The following is a 25,963-nucleotide window of genomic DNA, read 5'->3' as shown; positions in this document are numbered from 1 at the left end:
CTGCCAAAACATGGGAGCTGCCAAGACATGGGAGCTGCCAAGACATGGGAGCTGCCAAGACATGGGAGCTGCCAAGACATGGGAGCTGCCAAGACATGGGAACTGGCAAGACATGTGAGCTACCAAGACATGGGAGCTGCCAAGACATGGGAGCTGCCAAGACATGGGAACTGCCAAGAAATGGGAGCTGCCAAGACATGGGAACTGGCAAGACATGTGAGCTACCAAGACATGGGAGCTGCCAAGACATGGGAGCTACCAAGACATGGGAGCTGCCAAGAAATGGGAGCTGCCAAGACATGGAAACTACCAAGACACTGGAGTTACCAAGACGTGGGAACTGCCAAGACATGGGAACTGGCAAGACATGGGAGCTGCCAAGACATGGGAGCTGCCAAGACATGGGAGCTGCCAAGACATGGGAGCTGCCAAGACATGGGAGCTGCCAAGACATGGGAACTGGCAAGACATGGGAGCTGCCAAGACATGGGAACTGGCAAGACATGGGAGCTGCCAAGACATGGGAGCTGCCAAGACATGGGAGCTGCCAAGACATGGGAACTGGCAAGACATGTGAGCTACCAAGACATGGGAGCTGCCAAGACATGGGAGCTACCAAGACATGGGAGCTGCCAAGAAATGGGAGCTGCCAAGACATGGAAACTACCAAGACACTGGAGTTACCAAGACGTGGGAACTGCCAAGACACTGGTAAAAATTTTGGACAAAAAGAAATGGTATCCGTAATGCGGCGGGAAAGTCAGAGAAGGCAAATTTTCCACACACAGTTTCAAGAGCAGATACGACAGGACTCAAGACGCTGGGAAACAACAAGTTAAGACGTCTGATGGTTAACAAACAGTTTATCTCAACTGTAGTTAGGTAAGAAAGACGAAACTGAGGCACAAGTTGAACGTTTTAAGTAACTAAATTCTCTCTAGTAATCAACTGCAGTATTTCCTGAGACAGAGGAAGAGAAGGAGTAGGAGGAAGAGGAGGAGAAAGAGGAGAAGGAAGAGGAGGAGGAAGAGGAGGAGGAAGAGGAGGAGGAAGAGGAGGAAGATGAAGTAAAAGAGGAAGAATTAAATTTGGAGGAAGAGTAGAGGAGGGGAAGGAGGAAGATGATGAAAAGCAGAAAGAGGATGGGGAAGAGGACGAAAAAGAATAATGTGAAGAAAGAGGGAACGAAGAACAGGAGGAAGATGAAAGTAAGAGGAGGCACTAGAAGAGACACACAAGCAACTACAGCAACAAAATGAGGAGGAGAAAGACCAAGCAAACAAAAAGAAGGACAAATCTAAAAATCCTAATAAGGAAACCCCAAGGAAAAACAATTAATTTTCCTGGGGAAACAGATAGGAAATACGTATTACTGAGCAGATATGAACTGAACCAGACACCAGCTGCCTCACGTGAGGTTTCGCCCACACATATTGGACTCAGTATAGATGGTGAAGCTGTTTGCATGTTTGCTAGATTTTTTTTTTTGAAGAACTATAATATTAAAAACAATGCTTTATTTTTTGAGGTATAAGGAATGTATCCCTTTTTATACTTCGCACGTGTTTTTTTTTTTTGTCCTTACCTGAACCTCACTCATTGGATCACTGTTTAGGGCTGTTAAACAGTCGCTAATTTGACTGTCTTAGCAAAAATATTTTTCCATCAAGGGCCATGCCACGTTGAACGCGCTTCTCGTATGATCAGCGAAGTTAAGCAACGTTGGGTTTGATTAGTACTTGGATGGGTGACAGCCTGGGAACACCAAATGCTGTTGCCATTTTTAAATAGCCCACAAAACCCTCCCCAGGTATACTCCAGGTATACAGAGGATTGACAGCTATGCTGATGCTTCCTACCGTGTGGAATTCACGAATCCCACTCGTGAATTCCACATTCACGAATCCCATTCGTGAATTCCACATTCACGAATCCCATTCGCGAATTCCACATTCACTAATCCCATTCATTGTCACATCAGCTACTACGTGAAAAAATATTTGGTAGACCATAATCTCACCGGGTATAAAGCAAAAACAAACAAACAAACAAAAAACGAAATCCTTCTTTATTTCATCTCTCCTTTATCACTCTCTTTTAAAATCTTGCTTATCCTCCGTCTCCTCGCACCCATCTTTGCTTTGCAAACAACGACTATCAAAGGCTCATCCCCCGGGTGATATAACTCCTTACAGTCCCTGGGGGAGTTAATTATTACTCTGACTTGATGTAGATTTCCTCACTCCCTTGGTTCTGTCTGTCTGTCTGTCTGTCTGTCTGTCTGTCTCTCTCTCTCTCTCTCTCTCTCTCTCTCTCTCTCTCTCTCTCTCTCTCTCTCTCTCTCTCTCTCTCTCTCTCTCTCTCTCTCTCTCTCTCTCTCTCTCTCTCTTTCTCTTTCTCTCACTCCTATTATACCTGGAGTGTGGCTACCTTGATGTTCCTGAAGGGCTTTTGATCCAGGGGCTGGGAGCTATTATGATTACCTACCATTTACATGGCGCTGTAATGCGTTTAAGGCTTTAATCCTACCGGATAATAATAATAATAATAATAAAAAAAATAATAATAATGATAATAATAATAATAATAATTAATAATAATAATAATAATGATAATAATAACAATAATAATAATAATAATAATAATAATAATAATAATAATAATAATAATAATAATAATAATAATAATAATAATTAATAACATTTTACTATCAATAATATTATGGTGAAACGATGAACCTCTAAGAGTCACACATCAAATGGGAAATTAGAAGCAATTAAGTTTGATCCGAGGAAGGAAGGAAGGAAGGGTAACCTCACTTCTCTTGATCAAAAGCCCTTCAGTAGCATCACGGCTACCCAACCCCTTCAGAGGGGACGTAGGTAGCAGCAGACGTCTCCTTCACACGTGAAGGACTTCATCCCCTGAGGCTGGGGAGGCTAGAGGGAAGGCGGGGAAGCGAGAGGGAGGGTGAGATGGAATGGGGGAGAAGGAGAGGGAGGGAGGGAGAGGGAAGACAGGGACTCTTTACATGACGGGGGTGATTAGGGCCTTACAACTTGCACAAAATGTTAATTACTTGTGATGAGTTGGACTCGTTCTCTATCTCCACCTCCTCCTCCTCCTCCTCCTCCATCCCCAACTCTTCCTTCATTCCCAGCTCCTCCTCCATCCCCGCCTCTTCCTCCATCCCCACTTTCCTCTCTATCCTCACCTTCCCGTACTCAATGATTTTTTTCTACTTTCCACCACCGTTGGTAAGATGTAGTAGTTGTTGGCAGTAGGAATGGTTGTGGTGGTGATGCTTGTTTCTTGAGGTTGTAGAGGGTGTAGTTGGTAGTAATAGTGGTTGTGGTGGTGATGTCTGTTTCCCGTACAGGTGGTAAGTGTGGTGACTGCTGTCAACCAGTTGTGGAAGCAGTGGTGATTGTTATGAACCAGTGGTGGGAGCAGTGGTGATTGTGAACCAGTGATGGTAATTGTGGTGATTGTTGTGAACCGGTGGTGGTAGTAGTGGTAATTGTTGTGAACCAGTGGCAGTAGTTGTGGTGATTGTTATTCCCCTCTTCATTGTAACATTTGCTTGTCAGCTTTCCTTTTTGTCTATTTTCCTCCATCATTCCCATCTTTATCTCCAGAATTGCTTCATTCTTTTGCCTTCTAATTTGCTTACTTCCATCTTTTCTTGCCTCCCTGCCAGCTTCCCTTCTGCCTTGTTCCTCTCTGCCTGGTTTCCCTCCTCCCCCGTCTCCCTCTGTCTGTCTGTCTGTCTGTCTGTCTGTCACTCTCTCTCTTGCCTATTCTGCTCACTTCCTCTCCTTTGTCTGCCTCTTTATTTACATCATTCAATACCTTGTTTATAAGCTTTTATCCTCACTTGCATCAACTTTTTCCTTCAGTCCCTGCTTACATTGCCTTTGTCTCTGTTTCTCTTTATCTTTCATTTCCCTCCCTACATCCTCCATTTTCTGAGTATATCTGTATGATTCTAACTTTATCTGCTTTCTATTTTTTTTCTTCCTATGTACAATGTCATTTTCTATTTTTATTTATCCTTCCTTTACCTCCTTGTCTGCCTCCATCCCTTTCTTGTCTCTTCACTTGGTCACGGGAGGTTCTCTGCTCCTCCACAATCCCTTAGCCTCCCGGTGGATGCTGCAAAGCTACCTTGGGATTTGCGTCTTCAATCGCTGGCGGCTCGCTGTTGGTACAGGGTACAAAGGATTTCTGGTTCTTCCACTTCTGTTTGTGTCCTGAATAATACTCCCAGTGCTTTTCATAACCTCTGTCCATGTTCTCCACACCCCTTTAACTTTTGACCCAATGGAAATTTAAATAGCAGTTCTCAGCGCTGTATTCCGGTTGCGCCATTCGAGTTTCTAAAAGGATATCCTTGAGGTTTTAGATAGCATGAGTGTTCCTACTAAGGTCGCAATTGGACAGGGAGCACAGTGGTATGTCCTCGTAACCCATTTTCTTTACACGAACGTTCTAGGAAGCAAATGCCAGATTCATTCCAACTACAAAAATGAGAAGCCTAACAATGTGAGAAGAGCCAGTGGCTGTGCCAACAATGAAATGAGACAAAAAAATATAAAAGAATGGAAAGGTACAAGAGTGAAAAAAGAGGGTTGGGAAACTGGAAGATAAGCCATGAATTGAGTATCTCGGTAAGGAGCGAGGCTGAAAGGCAACCTTAAGTTACGTCAAGAGGAAGATGAAAATATAAGAACAGGTGACAAGGTTGAAAAATGAAGGCGGTTTATTCAAAGGCATCAACTTGGAAAGATGTAAAGAACTTAGCAGATTTCACGACGTCTTCACAGAGGAGCTGGGGACTAGATCTGAGCTGGGAAAGGATATGCAGGTTCCTACAGACTCGGAAAATCTTGAAACAGCAGAAGTAATGATACACCAGAAATGCGCTACAAAGCTTAGGTTATGAGAGGGCGCAATAAATCAGTAGTGCTCGTAGAAATGGTATAAGGAAAGGATTAGTCGAACACCCGGATGGCAGACAACTCATAACAAAACACCTGTAAAGATGTAATGCCGAGAGTAAGATAGAAAAGACTCAGGTTTAAAAAACAAGCTTTTATTGTGACAACGTTTCGTTCTGTAACACTTCTTAGTGCGAAACGTTATATCAAAATAATCTCTCTCAGGACCAATATCTTTCCTTCATGGCGGAGAAGAGTGAATATTCTACATATTCCTCGACTGCCAGAAAGCTATTGCTGTCAAGAGCTCGCTAAAGTTAAGCCTCGATAATCATAAACTGTGAGGTATCACTTTCACGGCAGTCAGGAAAGAGGGTAAGGAGTGCCTACATGTCAGTACAGACTTAATGCAAGAGGAGAGGGTAAACTTCCCTTACCTTCCGTGGGTCCAACCTGACTATATCTTATTCCCCATGAGCTATTTATCCTTAAACGCTACCCCATGAATATAATAATCGACCTTTACTGATGGTTGTATAATTGCAAAGAAGGGAAGAGGAACAGAAATCAAAAGATTTTAAAATGAGAGAGAGAGAGAGAGAGAAAGAGAGAGAGAGAGACGGAGGGAGGGAGAGAGACCGACCTTGCCTTCCACCCAGTGAACACTCCCTTCCAAACTTACGCTCTATATATTTTATACCTCAATCTGCAACCATCAGCCGCAAACCCATCCTTCACCAACATTCTCTCAACCTCTATCAACAACACATGAACTTCAACCCACACCATTCCATTCCCAGCACTGTAACTTTCAGCCTCAGCCTCTTTCCCCGTCTCAAACCCATCTCTACCCTACAGCCCCACTCCTAAACATTCCCCAACACGTACAGAGCCAGCACCCCACCTATTCCCCACAAGTCTCAAAACTATACACACATGAAAATTGAATTTCCAACAAAGCGAGTGAATCGGATGACAAGACCAGATACACTAAACCAGACGTATTTACAGGAGTAAAAACAATAGTAACTGAAATAACAGGAAGTAACCAAAGAGAATCGTATGAATAATTAGGGATTATCAGACAACAACGAAAAGTTTTACCAAACCTGAAAAACATCATAGAAAAGAATAGACGCAATAATAGTCGAAGGAAACTTGCTTGTGACATTAGAAGGTGAGTTACTGTGAATGTCAAGACGAAATGTTTTTTCCCACTAAGAGGGAATTGGCAAGGGGAGGGAGGGGGGGGGAGGAGATTAAAACTGATACTAATATGCTTTGGAGTGACCTTCTCATCGTCAGTGTGATGTTGACTCCGGTTGGGAGTCCAAATACACATTCTTATTTAAACTGTGTTTTCTTGTTTACATGTGAGATAGATACCCTTTATTATATATATCCGCATTGGTGTTGCCCCTCGACTTGCCGCCCCTATTCTCGCCGAACACAGGTGTATTTGTGGCAGTGAAGCAGCAGACCGATTTGGGTATCATGGTCTTGTGTGTCGTAAATCCGAGGGAAAGATTGCAAGGCATGAGGAGGTTAATAACATTATCAAGAGGAACCTCACAACAGCCGGATGCCCAGCCGGATGTAGATCTGATGGCAGCCAGAAGCGTCCAGACGGTATCACCCTTCAAGCCTGGACAGACGGTAAGCAGGTGATGTGGAACTACACATGTGCATCTACCTTGGCTAATATCTATCTCCAGTACGCCAGGGAGGAAGGAGGGCCAGCCGCCAGCTTCAGGGAGTCCCAAAAGTCTAGAAAATGTGGAGAACTTGCCCATCATTATATGTTTGTTCCCATAACCTCAGAGAACCTTGGATCATGGGGAAAGAATGCATCTAAGTTCCTTAAGGAGCTAGGCAAAAGACTCATCAGGGTAACTAGGGATCCCAGGGTAGCTAGTTTTCTGTTCCAGCGACTCAGTGCGGCTGTTCAGAGGGGTAATGCCTGCTGTATTTTGGGCACATGCCCCAGCTCTGAGGAGCTGGATGAGTTTTTCGCATTATAATCAGTGACAAACACGTAACAATATGTACTAGACATGTATCACTCACACCTCATGTACTGTACATGCCATCTTTGTATCAGCAAAGTATCTCTTAAATCTTCTGTACCATATAAAATATACCTATTGGTAAAAACGAATGAGAAGATGGGGTGGTAGGGAAAGTGGAATATTCAAACGGCTTCAGGAAGAAATCCAAATATTCTTCCTTTAAGCCTTTTTATCCACTTCTCCGAGGCTATCGGCCCCACAATTTATATATATATATATATATATATATATATATATATATATATATATATATATATATATATATATATATATATATATATATATTATATAAGGGAATACTTATATAATAAAATAACATAATAAATAATAAAAAAAATACATTTAGATTCTGATGCAGTTTGGTGCATACCTGAAATTAAAAAAAAATGTAATTAACTAGTTTGTCGTGATCAACGCCAAAAGGAAGAGGAGAGATCTCTTACAGTTGAGATGACCTGATGACCATCAGAATATCAGTGGTCGACCTCACCACATAGCTGTCCCCCTTCCTAGTTTATTACTACTCCTGCATAGTTAGATACATATGGTCAATTGTTAGTGTGAGAGTGTTTCCGAGGTTCCCTGTATAATGACATCATCCTAGATGTTACAGTACAGTAAGTTTTTAGGACCATCAAAGAGTACTAAAAAAAAGAGTATCAATATCTTCTTTATGGACACTCACAATAAATAAGATTTTTTTCATTTTTTTTTTTTTTACGTTCCTGCCGCCCAGAGAAAGTCTTGAGCTCCTTAAGGACTTGTAACGAGAGATAATCACATTCCTTATAAACTATTAGAATGTATCAAAATATACTTAATTTCTTCTGAAATCTCGGACTGTCAGACAGAATCAAAAGGCTGTCGCATAATATTCAGTAAGAACTTTCAGACAAACAAAAGAGAGTAGAGGCGAGAAAGTATTAGTCCCATTGAAGAATTGGAACCTAAAGAACAATAATGGTTTTGCAATTATAGGCAAACAATTTCAGTCCAACGAAGAGAAATACTTTATCTATAATCGAGTTATGAACATGTGTAATTGATTATTTGAAAAAGCATTTGAGAATAATAACTGAAAATAAGATTGGACAAATATATATATATATATATATATATATATATATATATATATATATATATATATATATATATATATATATATATATATATATATATATATATATATATATATATATATATATATATATATATATATATATATATATATATATATATATATATATATATATATATATATATATATATATATATATATATATATATATATATATATATATATATATATATATATTTTAAGTCTGAGGTTTATATTTTCTGTTGTATTATACTAATCCAATTATGTTGCGTCTATTTGACTGTTGAGCAGTTTGTATGCCTTTGTAAACCTGTGTGAGCTTGTGTATATCTGTAAATACAAGTGCATACCTATTTATGCCGTACTTGTGAATCTCTCTGTATGCTTTTGTATGTTCTCTTATACCTTTGTGTACATTTGAATGTTAATGTTTGCTTTTGTGTACCAGAGCATATCTTGAAACTTGCCTATATCATGGCGTATTTTTGTGTATATACGTTTGTATACCGTTTAACATATTTGAGCTTCTGTATATCTGTGTATACCCTTGTATGCATACGTATAGGTGAAACGACAGTTGCTTTGAGTATCTGCAACAGAAAGATGGAAATAGAATGAAAGATAAAAGGAATCCTAGGAAAGGAGGGAGGGAGGGACTGAGGGTAAAAGAGGAGGAGGGAGGAGGGTTGAGGAGGATGAAGGCAGAGAAGAGGAGAGGAAGTTTGGGAGGAAAGAAAGGGGGAGGAAGAGGAAGCAAAAGATGAAGATATGGACAGAGGATTAGAGAGATGGAAAAAGGCAGGAAGGGTGGGAGGAGAGCAGAGGAGGGAGAGTGGGATAGATAAATAGATGGATGGATGGAGGTAGGGTAGGGTAGGGAAGAGAGAGAGAGAGAGAGAGGTGTCGGTCGAGTGAGTTAGAGGAAGCGAGAGAGTCATGTACCTTTTAGGGAATGGCAACTGAAGTTTAATTTGTATGTAAAGCAACGTAGCCACCCAGCACGTCTCAGTCACTCGGCTAAATCATGACTCAGACAAAATTCCAAATGCTGATTCTGCTAACATACAAAATCAAAGTCAATTAGCTGTAGTTTCATTGCATGATGGTATCCGTTAATTGAAGGTGCGTAACCAAAGCAATCATTTTACAAACGAGAAATTTCTCTAAGTGAGGGAAATGCTGCTGAAACAGAATAAGGACGTATTAGGAAGGCATATTAGCCAGGACAAATTTAAAGCTCTTTTCGTCAGTGAATGATGCTTTTAGCACGTTCTGTCAAACGCTGCTTTTAGCACGTTCTGTAAAACGGTTTATAAAACACATGTGGCGTAGCGACGTAAATATTTTGAAGCTTACCATTATTGCTTAATAGTAACGCACATAGAGACAGAAACTCAAAAGATTAATTGGTCTGTATATTTTAATCCACTTCTGGGATCCTCTTCCTAGAAGAGAATCGATATATACATATCAGTTAATCTTCTTAATTTCTGTCTCTATGTGGGATATTATTGAGCATTGACAAGTGTTCATTACACTTTATTTATTCATTATCATTATTGATTATTGTGGAAGACTGTCATAACAAACTATCATGTCAGATTCACTTTCAAACCTGAGCGACTTATTACCTCATCTTTCAGGGTCTTCACTTTCATTTTCAAACCTGTAGGAGTGATTACCTCATCTTCTATAGTCTACAATTTAAAATCTCCGTATTGAATTGATGGAACCACTAGTTCGCGAAATGTCTTCGAAATGTAGATTTCCCTTGTGCTGTAAATGTAGCTAATTCAATGGTAGAAGACTAACTACTAGTGGAAGGGAAACTACTGGTTCAAGGATCACCTTTGATATAAGGCAACGGCTGGTAGTAGGCCAGATACCGACCCGTGAAAGAGTAACTAAGGGGAGATGTGTTATCATTATAGGAATTTTGTCTACTAGTGAGGGGGGGTCCCCAGCAATGACAACCGTATATTCAATGTTACGAAGTGACACAAAGACACATTCACATACACCCCTGGGGCCAGGAGCTACGACTCGACCCCTGAAGTTACAAATAGGTGAGTACACAAGCACACACACACATGTATGCACACACACATGTATACACACACACACACACACACACAGTCAGATGAGCCATAGGGATGTTAGACAGTATTTCTTCGGCCATAGAGTTGTCAGGAAGTGGAACACTGGAAAGTGAAGTAGTGGAGGCACGATCCATACATAGCTTTAAGGAAAGATACAATAAGGCTCTTGGAACAAGAAGAGATTGGACCTAGCAGCGACTAGTAAGAGGCGGAGCTAGAAACTGTGAATCGACCCCTGCAACCACAAATTGGTAAGTACTCACATTACTTGAGTGTTAAATTTAACAGTGTGATAACAAAGTGATAACAGCTTCACATCGTCCCTGAGCACGAGTTAAATTAACAATTTTGGTATCCTGTCAGACAATATGGTGAAGACTTGGTATGTAATAACGACAAATTATGGTGAAAGACGCATGATCGATCATTGGTGTGTTTGGGGTGGAAAAGGATGCTCAGTAAAGTGTCTCCTCGTGTCTCTAAACACATCAATCGTCATTATCATGTTGCAATCCTCGCGTCTTCCATCATCACCATTCACAACTTCAGCAAGTACCATCGTCACTATTCGCAGCTACAACAACTACCATCACCATCACCCACAACTGTAATAGCTGCCATCACCACCATTCACAGCTACAACAACTACCATCACCACCACCCGCACCTACAACAACTACCATCACCACCACCCGCACCTACAACAACTACCATCACCACCACCCACAGCTACAACAACTGCCATCACCACCACCCACAGCTACAACAACTACCATCACCACCACCCACAGCTACAACAACTACCATCACCACCACCCACAGCTACAACAACTGCCATCACCACCACCCACAACCACAACAACTGCCATCACCACCACCCACAGCCACAACAACTGCCATCACCACCACCCACAGCTACAACAACTACCATCACCACCACCCGCAGCCACAACAACTGCCATCACCACCACCCGCAGCCACAACAACTACCATCACCACCACCCACAGCTACAACAACTACCATCACCACCACCCACAGCTACAACAACTACCATCACCACCACCCGCAGCCACAACAACTACCATCACCACCACCCACAACTACAACAACTACCATCACCACCACCCGCAGCCACAACAACTACCATCACCACCACCCACAGCTGCAACAACTACCATCACCACCACCCACAGCTACAACAACTGCCATCACCACCACCCACAACTACAACAACTACCATCACCACCACCCACAGCTACAACAACTGCCATCACCACCACCCACAACTACAACAACTACCATCACCACCACCCACAGCTACAACAACTGCCATCACCACCACCCACAACTACAACAACTACCATCACCACCACCCGCAGACACAACAACTACCATCACCACCACCCACAACTACAACAACTACCATCACCACCACCCACAGCTACAACAACTGCCATCACCACCACCCACAACCACAACAACTGCCATCACCACCACCCACAGCCACAACAACTGCCATCACAACCACCCACAGCTACAACAACTACCATCACCACCACCCGCAGCCACAACAACTGCCATCACCACCACCCGCAGCCACAACAACTACCATCACCACCACCCACAGCTACAACAACTACCATCACCACCACCCACAGCTACAACAACTACCATCACCACCACCAGCAGCCACAACAACTACCATCACCACCACCCACAACTACAACAACTACCATCACCACCACCCGCAGCCACAACAACTACCATCACCACCACCCACAGCTGCAACAACTACCATCACCACCACCCACAGCTACAACAACTGCCATCACCACCACCCACAACTACAACAACTACCATCACCACCACCCACAGCTACAACAACTGCCATCACCACCACCCACAACTACAACAACTACTATCACCACCACCCACAGCTACAACAACTGCCATCACCACCACCCACAACTACAACAACTACCATCACCACCACCCGCAGACACAACAACTACCATCACCACCACCCACAACTACAACAACTACCATCACCACCACCCACAACTACAACAACTACCATCACCACCACCCACAGCTACAACAACTACCATCACCACCACCCGCAGACACAACAACTACCATCACCACCACCCACAGCCACAACAACTACCATCACCACCATCCGCAGCCACAACAACTACCATCACCACCATCCGCAGCCACAACAACTACCATCACCACCACCCACAACTACAACAACTACCATCACCACCACCCGCAGCTACAACAACTACCATCACCACCACCCACAGCTACAACAACTACCATCACCACCACCCGCAGCTACAACAACTACCATCACCACCACCCACAGCTACAACAACTACCATCACCACCACCCGCAGCCACAACAACTACCATCACCACCACCCACAACTACAACAACTACCATCACCACCACCCGCAGCTACAACAACTACCATCACCACCACCCGCAGCTACAACAACTACCATCACCACCACCCGCAGCCACAACAACTACCATCACCACCACCCACAACTACAACAACTACCATCACCACCACCCGCAGCTACAACAACTACCATCACCACCACCCGCAGCTACAACAACTACCATCACCACCACCCGCAGCTACAACAACTACCATCACCACCACCCACAACTACCATCACCACCACCCACAACTACCATCACCACCACCCACAACTACAACAACTACCATCACCATCACCCGCAGCTACAACAACTACCATCACCACCATCCACAACCAAACACACAAACATCAGAAGGCATTAATGGCACAACGTCCACAATCAAATACGCCAAAAATTTAACCAAGCCGGTCCCTTCAGCTACTTGCGTTCTAGTATTTTTCCCAAGGGGTTTCTCACAATTTTATCGCTAGGTGTTGATGGCTTTTTAATCCAGGTACCTTACTGAGATAAAAACAAATACCGTAAGTGCCAAAAGTATTGACACTAATCCGCCAATATTAAATGCCCACCTAAACCACTTATCAGGGAAAGCAGACAAAATGATTAAAAAAACTGGCTAAGTAAATGACTATAAAAACTAGCTAAGTAAATGACGATACATTCTAAGCGATTCTGCCTTTCGATCTACAGAAGAAAATTATTGTCATGCCCTCCTAGAAAACTTAATTATTTTAGGGATCTCGAGTCTAGCCAGTCACGCCATTACATTAAATTACCAGCGCTGTAATAAAATTATAAATTACCCTAATAAGCAAATCTAAGCATTAAATTATACTATAAGCACATCTAAACAATAAATTTCCATAATAAGAAAATCTAAACATCTTAAATGCTTCAACAAGTAGAGATTAAATGTCGCTAATCTACAAATCACATAAAAACATCTGCCAGTTAATATAGACAAGTTAATCATTTATATATAAACTTCTGTTCTAACCATTTATTTTAAAAATACGCTAAATATACATCATATTAAACGCCACCAATCTGTCCTATGTTATCTCTTAATCGCTCCGAGTATCACTGCTCCCGCTGCCTTATTTAACAGGCATCATAAGTTTGCCAGATACAGGAATAAGTCCTATTTAAACTTGCAGGAAAGTAAAGCTTAGTGTATTCTGAATGCAAGTAGAAGTCTGTAAGATTTAAGTGTTCGCCAGACAGAAATAAAAGCAACCCTGCCAGAGTGCAAAGTATTTAACTGGAATCTGAATAAACTCCGCAAACGACTTGATATCCTCTACTAGGACGAGGCGTGGAAGAGGGCGTGTATTGATCCGCAAAGCTAAAGTTCAGTGTTGAATGGAAATTGAAGGGACAAGAAGTGGTTAATTTGCATACAAAACGGTCTGACAAGGGGTCACGTGTGGATCTTCCTTAAATACATTACTGCCACGTCAAAAACAGAATGGAGATGTTTGATTTACTAGTGAATGAGGAGTGAAAATAGTCAGGAGAGGAAATAATCAGGAAAGAGAATAGTGAGAGCGTTTAATGGAATAGAGAATAGGGAGGAAAGGGAATGAGGACAGAGAAAAATAAAGAGAAATAATAGTGAGACAATACTAGCCTAAGAGAATACTTAAGTTCAGGGATAAAGTTCTGTAATCCCTGTAACTCAAGGATATAACGTTTTTAATGCCGGGTACCGATTCAATATTTAACCTTGTATTGTAATTCTCTTATTATATCATTATACTCTCTTAATAAAGTTCTTTCTCAATCTCCTCATACAGAAAAGCGAGAGCAATGCAGGACGTATTTGAAGAACTACATTTAGAAGTTTGAACGAGGAATTAGGAAAGGTTTCCAGGCTTTTGGGGTGCTTAAAGAAGTGCCAGTGACTTAAAAAGGTTATTTTCAATAGCCAGATGGTATGATTATTATTAAAATGCAGTATCTCTGGAACTGTGTTTGTCAATTAAACAGGTGGAAAGTTTGGGAATAGGTTGGACAATTATGTGGGTGGGAGTGACTGGTTTTGAGAAGGACTTGCCTTGCTTGGGCCAGTAGGCCTGCTGCAGTGTTCCTCCATTCTTTTATTATTATGGACTTATGCTGATGCAAAAGCAGAGAGAAGTCAGAGGGAATTTTGAAATGAATGATACAGTATATTTATTTCTTCCCCCATTGCCCTACATGCCTTCACTACCTTCATTTTATCTTCCCGTACTCTCCTCTAGTACGGGAGTTCCCCCCACAAGCAGTTTCGTTCATCCTCAACAACTCTATCTCTCCACAAAACCCTCTTTCCCTACCCACTACAACTCTCTCCATTCAGCCTACCCTTCTTCCATTACTCCTGCAACTCTTCATTAAACACTCTTCTCTCCTTACCCTCTGCAACTCTACCTCTTCATAGACCCTCCTCCCCACCGTAGCAACAATATTCCTCCGTCAAATCCTCTTTCATTACCCTTTCTCATATTGTTCTACATCTCCAGCAAGAGAACCAACTCCAGACGGAACTCTCCACATCCAATAACATAGGTTCCAACCCTACACCAAATCATTTCCGACTCCCTTCCTCTTGTCCCATCTCTTCCTCTCTCCCCTTCCAACTCATCTTCCCACATCCATCTTCCGCACCTTTCGCTACCCACTCCCCTTAATTAGCCTCTATTTTCCACACCATATCGGCCTTCAAATCACACCTAGATTCACCACACCTTGCCCTCCACTACTTAACTCATCCAGGCGCTGTTATATTAGGATAAAGTGAGGAGAAAGATGAATCTTGGACTCAGAATATCGTACAAAAGAGCGAATCAGTGCCCAGATAAGAACACCAGCCCAGCCAGGTGGACAGTGTGCATATGTCTAATACAACAGCACCTGTGTAGCACAGTGGACCGAGTAAGACTCAACATGTAGATACCAGAGAGAAATGTCGGAGTAGTGACACGTCTCTTGTTTGCACCATTTCTACAACAATCGCAGTGAAACTACAGTATTGTGTGTGTGTGTGTGTGTGAGAGAGAGAGAGAGAGAGAGAGAGAGAGATGATGTTGATTATGGTGAGGTGGATGTGAGATGCTGCCGAGTGAAGATATTATCATTATTATAATTTATTATTATTATTATTATTATTATTATTATTATTATTATTATTATTATTATTATTATTATTATCATCATTATTATTATTTTTGTTGTTGTTCTCTTCTTTATTTCCTGTATCCTCCATGGGGAAGTGGAGAAGAATCTTTCCTCCGAAAGCCATGCGTGTCGTATGAGGCGACTAAAATGCCGGGATCAGTGAGTTAGTAACCCTTTCTCCTGTAGAAAATACTTAACAAGAGAAGAAAAACTTTATAAAACTGGGTTACTTGAATGCGCGTGGATGTAGTGCAGATGATAAGAAAGAGTTGATTGCTAATGTTATGAATGAAAAGAAGTTGGATGTCCTGGCCCTGAGAGAAACAAACCTGAAGGGGGTAGGTGAGTTTCAGTGGGTAGCAATAATGTTGAAGGATCAGTTACGGAAGGAGAAGGGGGAATATAAATGTATAAATTCAAGGATTATGTGGATTAAAATAAGGGTCGGATGCGAAAAGTGGGTCATAATAAGTGTGCAAGTACTTGGAGAAGAGAGGAGTGTAGAGGAGAGAAAGAGATTTTGAGAGATGTTAAGCGAGTGTGTAGGAAAATTTGAGCCAAGTTAGAGAATAATTTTGGTAGGGGACCTAAATGCTAAAGCAAGAGAAACATTTAGAGAGGGTGTGGTAGGCAAGTTTGGGGTGCCAGGTGTAAACGATAATGGGGGCCCTTTGATTGAACTTTGTATAGAAAGAGATGATGTAGGGCGTAATGACAGTAGTTTGCTGGACTACGTATTCGTAGATAAATCAGATCACTTTTTAGTTGTAGCTACAGTGAGAGCAAAAGGTAGATGGGATACAAAAAAAAATAGAAGCAGCAAGTAAGAGAGAGGTGAAGGTTCATAAACTGAAGGAGGATGCAGTTAGGGTAACATATAACCAACTATTGAAGGATAGATGGGCTAGTGAGAGTATAGGCACTGGGTCGAAGCTGTATGGGGTAGGTTTAAGAATGTAGAGTTAGAGTGTCCAGCAGAAGTTTGTGGTTTCAGGAAAGTGGGTGTGGGAGGGAAGAAGAGCAACTGGTGGAATGATGTAAAACGAGTAGTAAGGGAGAAAAAGTTAGCATATGAGAGGTTTTTACAAAGTAGTAGTGATGCAAGGAGGGAGTAGTATATGAAGAGTAAAGGAGAGGTTAAGAGTGGCAAAGCAATGTAAGAGAGCAAATAAGAGAGTGCGTGAGAAGTTATCAACAAATTTTACTGAAAATATAAAAAAGTTTTGGAGTGAGATTAATAAGCTGAGGAAGCCTAAGGAACAAGTGGATTTGATAGTTAAAAATAGGAGAGGAGAGTTACTAAATGGAGAGTTAGAGGCATCGGAAAGATGGAGGGAATATTTTGAGGAATTGTTAAATATTAATGAAAATAGGGAAGCTGTGATTTCGTGTATAGGACAGGGAGGATTAACATCTTGTACGAGTGGGGAAGAGCCAGTTGGGAGTGTGGGGAATGTTCGTGAGGAAGTAGGTACAAAGAAAGGGGGTAAGGCAGCTGGGATTGAAGGAATAGAGATAGAAATGTTAAAAGCAGGTGGGGATATAGTTTTGAAGTGGTTGGTGCTTTTATTTAATAAATGTATGGAAGAGGGTAAGGTACCCAGGGATTGGCAGAGAGCAGGCATAGTCCCTTTGGATAAAGACAAAGCGGACAAAAGAGAGTGCAAAAATTATAGGGGAATAAGTCTGTTGAGTATACCTGGTAAAGTGTATGGTAGACTTATTATTGAAAGAATTAAGAGTAAGACAGCAGATGAACAAGGAAGTTTTAAGAAAGGTAGGGGGTGTGTAGAACAAGTGTTTACAGTGAAACATATAGGTGAACAGTATTTAGATAAAGTTTTTTTGTGGCATTTATGGATTTGGACAAAGCGCATGACAAGGTGGATAGGGGGACAATGTGGCAGATGTTGCAGATGTATGGAATAGGAGGGAGGTTACTGAAAGCAGTGAAGAGTTTTTACGAGGATAGTGAGGCTCAGGTTAGAGTATGTAGGAGAGAGGGAGATTATTTCCCAGTAAAAGTGGGCCTGAGACAAGGATGTGTGATGTCACCATGGTTGTTCAATATATTTATAGATTGGATTGTAAGAAAAGTGAATGTTCGAGTGTTGGCAAGAAGTGTGGAGTTAAAAGATAAAGAATTTAACACAATATGGGAGTTGTCACATTTGCTCTTTGCTGATGAGACTGTGCTTGTGGGAGATTCTGAAGAGAAGTTGCAGAGGTTGGTGGATGAGTTTGGCAGGGAAAGTAAATGAAAATTAAAAGTGAATATAGGAAAGAGTAAGGTGACGAGGATAACAAAAAAATTAGGTGACGAAATATTGGATATCAGATTGGAGGAAGAGAGTTTGGAGGAGGTGAATGTGTTCAGATATTTTGGAGGGGATGTGTTAGCAGATGGGTCTATGAAGGATAAGGTAAATCATAGAATTAGTGAAGGAAAAAGTTGAGTGGTGCACTTAGGAGTCTGTTAAGACAAAGAACTTTGTCCATGGCAGCAAAGAGAATGTATGAGAGTATAGTTAAACCAACGCTCTTATATAGGTGTGAAGCATGAATGGTGAATATTGCAGCAAGGAGAAGGCTGGAGGCAGTTGAGATGTCATGTCTGAGGGCAATGTGTTGTGTGAATATAATGCAGAGAATTCGTAGTTTGGACATTAGGAGGAGATGTAAGATTACCAAAACTATTATCCATAGGGTTGAGGAGAGGTTGTTGAGGTGGCTCGGACATGTAGAGAGTGTAGAACAAAATAGAATGACTTCGAGAGTGTACAAATCTGTAGTGGAGGGAAGGCGGGGTAGAGGTCGGCCTAGGTAAGGTTGGATGGAGGGGGTAAAGGAGGATTTGTGTATTAAGGGGCTTGGACTTCCAGCAAGCATGCATGAAAATGTTAGATAAGAGCAAATGGAGACAAATGGTTTTTAGGACTTAACATGCTGTTGGAGTGTGAGCAAGGTAACATTTATGAAGGGATTCAGGAAAACCGGTAGGCCAGACTTGAGTTTGAGAAATGGGAAGTATAGTGTCTGCACTCTGAAGGAGGGGTGTTAATGTTTCAGTTTTATAACTGTAGTTTATGCGCGCCTCTGGCAGGACAGTGATGGAGTAAATGATAAAACTTTTTTCTTTTTCGGGCCACCCTGCCTGGGTGGGAGTAGGCCGATGTGTTAATAACAATAAAAAAATTATTATTATTATTATTATTATTATTATTATTATTATTATTATTATTATTATTATTATTATTAGTATTAATTATCACTCCCCAGCCAGAGCAGCATATCAGCTGTGATTATTCAGAAATATACACTAGTAATCCCTCCCTCCTTCCCCCCCCCTCACTTCCAATCCATGAAAGTGCTACTGTAACACACACAGCCTTCAGCTATCATCAAATTAAGGAGTTGTTGAGTTTTTCTAGTTATCACTGAGTGCCAAGTTGAGCTCCTAAAGCCTCTATCCAATATTCTCAGTGCCGGTGTGAGTCCTCCGGTATGAGTCCTCCGGTGTGAGTCCTCCGGTGTGAGTCCTCCGGTGTGAGTCCTCCGGTGTGAGTCCTCCGGTGTGAGTCCTCCGGTGTGAGTCCTCCGGTGTGAGTCCTCCGGTGTGAGTCCTCCGGTGTGAGTCCTCCGGTGTGAGTCCTCCGGTGTGAGTCCTCCGGTGTGAGTCCTCCGGTATGAGTCCTCCGGTGTGAGTCCTCCGGTATGAGTCCTCCGGTGTGAGTCCTCCGGTATGAGTCCTCCGGTGTGAGTCCTCCGGTGTGAGTCCTCCGGTGTGAGTCCTCCGGTGTGAGTCCTCCGGTGTGAGTCCTCCGGTATGAGTCCTCCGGTGTGAGTCCTCCGGTATGAGTCCTCCGGTGTGAGTCCTCCGGTATGAGTCCTCCGGTGTGAGTCCTCCGGTGTGAGTCCTCCGGTGTGAGTCCTCCGGTGTGAGTCCTCCGGTGTGAGTCCTCCGGTGTGAGTCCTCCGGTGTGAGTCCTCCGGTATGAGTCCTCCGGTGTGAGTCTTCCGGTGTGAGTCCTCCGGTGTGAGTCCTCCGGTGTGAGTCCTCCGGTGTGAGTCCTCCGGTGTGAGTCCTCCGGTGTGAGTCCTCCGGTGTAAGTCCTCCGGTGTAAATCCTCTGGTGTGAGTCTTCTGGTATAAGTCCTCTTGTGTATACCCTCCAGTGTATGTCCTCTGGTGTGAGTCCTCCGGTGTAAGTCCTCCAGTGTGAGCCCTCCGGTGTAAGTCCTCCAGTGTTAATCCTCCGGTGTAAGTCCTCCGGTGTAAGTCCTCCGGTGTTAGTCCTCCGGTGTGAGTCCTCCGGTGTGAGTCCTCCGGTGTAAATCCTTTGGTGTGTCTTCCGGCGTAAGTCCTCCGGTATGAGTCCTCCGATGTGAGTCCTCCGGTGTAAGTCCTCCGGTGTGAGTCCTCCGGTGTGAGTCCTCCGGTATGAGTCCTCCGGTGTAAGTCCTCCGGTGTGAGTCGTCCGGTGTGAGTCGTCCGGTGTGAGTCGTCCGGTGTTAGTCCTCCGGTGTGAGTCCTCCGGTGTTAGTCCTCCGGTGTGAGTCCTCTGGTGTTAGTCCTCCTGTGTGAGTCATCCGGTGTGAGTCCTCCGGTGTAAATTCTCTGGTGTGTCTTCCGGCATAAGTCCTCCGGTATGAGTCCTCCAGTGTGAGTCCTCCGGTGTGAGTCCTCCGGTGTAAGTCCTCCGGTGTAAGTCCTCCGGTGTGAGTCCTCCGGTGTAAATCCTCTGGAGTTTACCTGGAGAGAGTTCCGGGGGTCAACGCCCCCGCGGCCCGGTCTGTGACCAGGCCTCCTGGTGGATCAGAGCCTGATCAACCAGGCTGTTACTGCTGGCTGCACGCAAACCAACGTACGAGCCACAGCCCGGCTGGTCAGGAACCGACTTTAGGTGCTTGTCCAGTGCCAGCTTGAAGACTGCCAGGGGTCTGTTGGTAATCCCCCTTATGTATGCTGGGAGGCAGTTGAACAGTCTCGGGCCCCTGACACTTACTGTATGGTCTCTTAACGTGCTAGTGACACCCCTGCTTTTCATTGGGGGATGTTGCATCGTCTGCCAAGTCTTTTGCTTTCGTAGTTAGTGATTTCGTGTGCAAGTTCGGTACTAGTCCCTCTAGGATTTTCCAGGTATATATAATCATGTATCTCTCCCGCCTGCATTCCAGAGAATACAGGTTTAGGAACCTCAAGCGCTCCCAGTAATTGAGGTGTTTTATCTCCGTTATGCGCGCCGTGAAGGTTCTCTGTACATTTTCTAGGTCAGCAATTTCACCTGCCTTGAAAGGTGCTGTTAGTGTGCAGCAATATTCCAGCCTAGATAGAACAAGTGACCTGAAGAGTGTCATCATGGGATTGGCCTCCCTAGTTTTGAAGGTTCTAATTATCCATCCTGTCATTTTTCTAGCAGATGCGATTGATACAATGTTATGGTCCTTGAAGGTGAGATCCTCCGACATGATCACTCCCAGGTCTTTGACGTTGGTGTTTCGCTCTATTTTGTGGCCAGAATTTGTTTTGTACTCTGATGAAGATTTAATTTCCTCGTGTTTACCATATCTGAGTAATTGAAATTTCTCATCGTTGAACTTCATATTGTTTTCTGCAGCCCACAGAAAGATTTGGTTGATGTCCGCCTGGAGCCTTGCAGTGTCTGCAATGGAAGACACTGTCATGCAGATTCGGGTGTCATCTGCAAAGGAAGACACGGTGCTGTGGCTGACATCCTTGTCTATGTCAGATATGAGGATGAGGAACAAGATGGGAGCGAGTACTGTGCCTTGTGGAACAGAGCTTTTCACCGTAGCTGTCTCGGACTTTACTCTGTTGACTACTACTCTCTGTGTTCTGTTAGTGAGGAAATTATAGATCCATCGACCGACTTTTCCTGTTATTCCTTTAGCACGCATTTTGTGCGCTATTACGCCATGGTCACACTTGTCGAAGGCTTTTGCAAAGTCTGTATGTATTACATCTGCATTCTATTTGTCTTCTAGTTCATCTAGGACCTTGTCGTAGTGATCCAATAGTTGAGACAGACAGGAGCAACCTGTTCTAAACCCATATTGCCCTGGGTTGTGTAACTGATGGGTTTCTAGATGGGTGGTGATCTTGCTTCTTAGGACCCTTTCAAAGATTTTTATGATATGGGATGTTAGTGCTATCGGTCTGTAGTTCTTTGCTGTTGCTTTACTGCCCCCTTTGTGGAGTGGGGCTATGTCTGTTGTTTTTAGTAACTGTGGGACGACCCCCGTGTCCATGCTCCCTCTCCATAGGATGGTAAAGGCTCGTGATAGGGGCTTCTTGCAGTTCTTGATGAACACGGAGTTCCATGAGTCTGGTCCTGGGGCAGAGTGCATGGGCATGTCATTTATCGCCTGTTCGAAGTCATTTGGCGTCAGGATAACATCGGATAGGCTTGTGTTAACCAAATTCTGTGGCTCTCTCATAAAAAATTCATTTTGATCTTCGACTCTCAGTCTGGTTAGCGGCTTGCTAAAAACTGAGTCATATTGGGACATGAGTAGCTCACTCATTTCCTTGCTGTCATCTGTGTAGGACCCATCTTGCTTAAGTAGGGGCCCAATACTGGACGTTGTTCTCGACTTTGATTTGGCATAGGAGAAGAAATACTTTGGGTTTCTTTCTATTTCATTTATGGCTTTTAGTTCTTCCCGCGATTCCTGACTCCTATAAGATTCCTTTAGCTTAAGTTCGATGCTTGTTATTTCTCTGACCAGTGTCTCCCTACGCATTTGGTGTGCCTTCCGGCGTAAGTCCTCCGGTGTGAGTCCTCCTGTGTGAGTCCTCCGGTGTGAGTCCTCCGGTGTAAGTCCTCCGGTGTGAGTCCTCCGGTGTGAGTCCTCCGGTGTTAGTCCTCCGGTGTGAGTCCTCCGGTGTGAGTCCTTCCAGTGTCAACCCAGTACTCTCAGTGACAATTTAAATCGCTGAATCATCCCTTCAGTTTGAACCTCCAACATTCTTCGAATAAGGTAAACCTGCGGCATTAGTTAAAAATTAATTCTGTGTGGATTATTATTTTGACATGCTGATGGGAAGTACATAGTTTGAAGGGTAAGGAAGTAGGGAGTAGTGATTAAGAAACAGGAAGTAGGGAGCAGGAAGCAATCAGGTAATGAAACAAAGATGGGAAATGATTCATTCTAATGTTCAATCAGAGAATGAGTGGCAATCTCCAGTTGTCCATCTCAGGTGTAATACACAAATAACCCGCACATAGGAGAGAGGAGCTTACGACGACGTGTCGGTCCGACTTGGACCATATACAAAGTCACGGAATTGTGCCTTTTTGTTCCTCACGGGTAATGTATAAGTGGAAAATATTGCTACACACACACACACACACACACACACACACACACACACACACACACACACACACACACACACACACACACACATACACACATTTGCATATCATAATCCACTTGTCCACCATCTCCTGTTTGGTACTATTCCTCAGACCTCTCTATCCCTCCCTCCCTCCCTCCCTCCCTCCCCCTTTCTCTCTCTCTCTCTCTCTCTCTCTCTCTCTCTCTCTCTCTCTCTCTCTCTCTCTCTCTCTCTCTCTCTCTCTCTCTCTCTCTCTCTCTCTCTCTCTCTCTCTCTCTCTCTCTCTCTCTCTCTCTCTCTCTCTCTCTCTCTCTCTCTCTCTCTCTCTCTTTTCTTTGTTCACACAAGATTTGACAAGGTTAGGTTAAGGATCTCTGGCTTTATTGACAAACTATTTACAAGTTAAAGATTCCTAACTTTACTGACAAGCTAAGAGCTGTTACCTTACATCAGCTTATTTGAAAGCATTTTTATTGTTAAGGGACATACAAGTGGGGAACAGGATGAAGTTGGAGCCATCTGTGGGAAGCATTTTCATTTGATCAACTGACTTTATCTCGTCGACATCATTATGCTGTACGAATGTGTTCCATACTCGAGTCATCCTGGGTATATATGATCTCAGATGGAGTGATGTTCTGGAGAAGGGTACAGCCAGAGTGAAGTTGCTGCTTTCTGCCCGTCTTGTGGTATAGAATATCGCTTCTCGCTCTCCTCGAAGTGGATCCAAGTGTGGTACTTTGACAATGTTGGCCTTGTACATAATAATAAGGTCACCCATTTCCCTCCTGTGTTGAAGGCTCTGCTGAAATGACAGATCTATCCAGGATGGGTCCAGGCGAGAGATGAGACTTCTTTCTCTTTTCTCTGTCAAGCAGTAGCAGATGAGAGGGGGGGCAGGCAAATTAAGAAAGTGGAGCATACTCAAGATGTGAGCGTACTTGTGCCTCATCCAGAATCTTGCAACCCCTACTGTCAAGCAGATGCGAGATACGTCGAAGTGCTGTAAGCTTCCTGGCTGCCTTGTTTGCAAGATTTACAAGTGGTTCTTCATGGTTTGTTTGGAGTCAAATTTCACCCCAAAGATATCATCATTTGTGTTTTCTCAGGTTCAAATATTACTTGCCACTGGTTTCCCCAAGCTGATATAGCTCTTAGCTTGTGATGATGTAGTTTAGAGCAGCTGGCATTTCTTCTCTTTGATAAGTAAATGTCAGTGTACAGTCGTCTGCATATGAATGGGATTCTGGGATGAGATGAAGAAGGTCATTTAAGTAGACAATCCATAACAGTGGTCCCAGCACACTTCCTTGTGGAACACTTGCCCCAGTAGGATGCCTTGCTGATTCCGTTCCAAAGAAAACTACCCTTAGGGATCTATCATGAAGGTAATCACTGAGGAGACGTAGCGTAGAGCCTGCAATTCCCAGTGCTTGCAGTTTTGCCAAGAGGTCCTGGTGCCACAGTCGGTCGTAAGCACGAGCAATCTCTCTCTCTCTCTCTCTCTCTCTCTCTCTCTCTCTCTCTCTCTCGCTTTCCCGCCCCTCCTACTTCCTGCCTCACTTCCATCTTTCCCATATATCTCCCCCTCGTCTTCCCTCCATTCCTTCTTTCCTCCCTTTTATACTCCACTCTCCTACCTTACCTTCCTCATTTATCCTTTCCTCCTCCTTCTATCTCACCTCCTTCCTTCCTTCTTCCTATATTCCTCCCCTTCTACTTCCCCATACTCCCATTTCCCCCTTCTAACAATGCACTTTACCACTCCTCCCCTTACATTTTCCCCCCTTCCGCTTACCCTCCCTCTCTCCTTACCTACCCTCATTCTCCCCTTCCTCCTTCTCTTCCTCCTCCTCCCCCTCTTCTTCCTCCTCTTTCTCCCCCCTCCTATCCCCCTCCTCCTCCCCCCTCCTGACCAAACCCGCGCTGGTCCAATCGATACAAAATTCATCATGTTTATGTGAACTGCTCCCCGAGGGCCTTGTGCTCCCCTCTCCCATCCCTCGCCTCCCCTCCCATCCTCCCCTCTTCCCCTCTACCCATCTCCCCTCCTCCCTTCAACGCCCCTCTCCTCTCGTCCGTTCACCTCTCCCTTTCGTTCTCTCGTCTTTCCTTCTCCTCTTCTCCCTTTCTCCTCTTCTCTCCATTCGTTATTTTCCTCCCTCGTCACCTTCTCTCCTTCTCGCCTGTCCCTATCGTTTTCTGACCACTCCCCTCACATCCTCTTCCCTCTCCCCTTATCATTTCCCCCGTCTTCTCCTTCATCCTATCCTCTTTCCTCCCTCTCTCCCTCCGATCTCTTCTTTCTCTTTCTCTTCCACTCACACTAACCTTCTTTCCAACTTATATTCATCCCATTCCGCCCTTCTTCTTCTTCCTTTTCTTCTCTCTCTCTCTCTCTCTCTCTCTCTCTCTGCTCCTTACTTCCTCTCCCTTCCTCTGAGTATCCTGCCTCTTCTCCCTCTTCCCTTGAGATTTTTTTTTGTTTATGAATAAGGGAGAACGAATCTAAAAGAAGTTTTTGTAAGGTGAAGATGATTAGGCTACCGGAGTTGAGGGGGGGGGGAGGCTGTAGAGGAGAAGGGGAAGGGATGCTGGAGAGGAGAAGCGGGAGGGATGCTGGAGAGGGAGACAAGGGGGAGGGATGCTGCAGAGGGAGACAAGGGGGAGGGATGCTGGAGAGAGAGAGAAGGGGGAGGGATGCTGGAGAGGAGAACGGGGTGGGATGCTGGAAAGGGAGAAAAGCTGGTGGGGGTGAGAAGGGGAGGGAGGCTAAGGA

At 43.8% G+C, this 25,963-nt stretch overlaps 1 pseudogene; it reads left to right on the top strand.

The window, feature by feature from the left end:
• Positions 1-1,664: 1,664 nt before the first annotated feature.
• On the top strand, positions 1,665-1,780 carry LOC128696762 (5S ribosomal RNA; annotated as a pseudogene).
• Positions 1,781-25,963: the final 24,183 nt, after the last annotated feature.

Source organism: Cherax quadricarinatus, chromosome 46, assembly GCF_038502225.1.
Source record: "Cherax quadricarinatus isolate ZL_2023a chromosome 46, ASM3850222v1, whole genome shotgun sequence".
Classification (NCBI taxonomy): domain Eukaryota; kingdom Metazoa; phylum Arthropoda; class Malacostraca; order Decapoda; family Parastacidae; genus Cherax; species Cherax quadricarinatus.
The sequence above is the reverse complement of the archived record's forward strand: the minus strand, read 5'-3'. Positions and strand labels throughout refer to the sequence as shown.